Genomic DNA, 565 nt, shown 5'->3' on the forward strand with positions numbered 1-565 from the left:
TTGGCTTTGGCAGTCCCAGCTTCCTTCCCCTGAAAAGTTCAGGTGGTGTCCAAGCCCAGCAGCTGGACCCCAAGGGGCATCCTAATTAGACCACAACTTGGATTAGGGGTGAGGTGGGAGGGGCCTCAGGACTTTACTGTCTGTTCCAGGGAGATGGAGAGTCACTCTGAAATATGGGGGAGGCTTTCTACTGTTGAGCAGGCCCCTTTTAGCTCAGCCTGACCCAGGACCCGAGGGCTCTTATCAGCAGACAACCGTGCTGGGTGGTGTGAGGTGGGCCCTTGATCTCTGAGAGCCCTTCAAGACGTTTTTGAAAACCTCTAAGCATACTTAGGGCACTACCACTATTATTATCATGCGCTGTCTGGCTTCTGATTGTTAATTCTTCTCTAATTTGTGGTAGGGATCTGGCCCTGGCCCAGGGGCAGGCCTGGAGAGGGATTGGGAACGGAGGTCTGGCCAGCGGGAATCCTAGAACGTCGGTGCGGAGGAGGGCGTCGGGTGGGGCCCACCTCCTTCGGTGCGGCTGGCGTTGCCGCTTTAAGGCGGCAGCGGCGCGAGCAGG

The sequence above is a fragment of the Crocuta crocuta genome, unplaced genomic scaffold (assembly GCF_008692635.1).
Source record: "Crocuta crocuta isolate KB4526 unplaced genomic scaffold, BGI_CrCroc_1.0 scaffold274, whole genome shotgun sequence".
Taxonomy (NCBI): domain Eukaryota; kingdom Metazoa; phylum Chordata; class Mammalia; order Carnivora; family Hyaenidae; genus Crocuta; species Crocuta crocuta.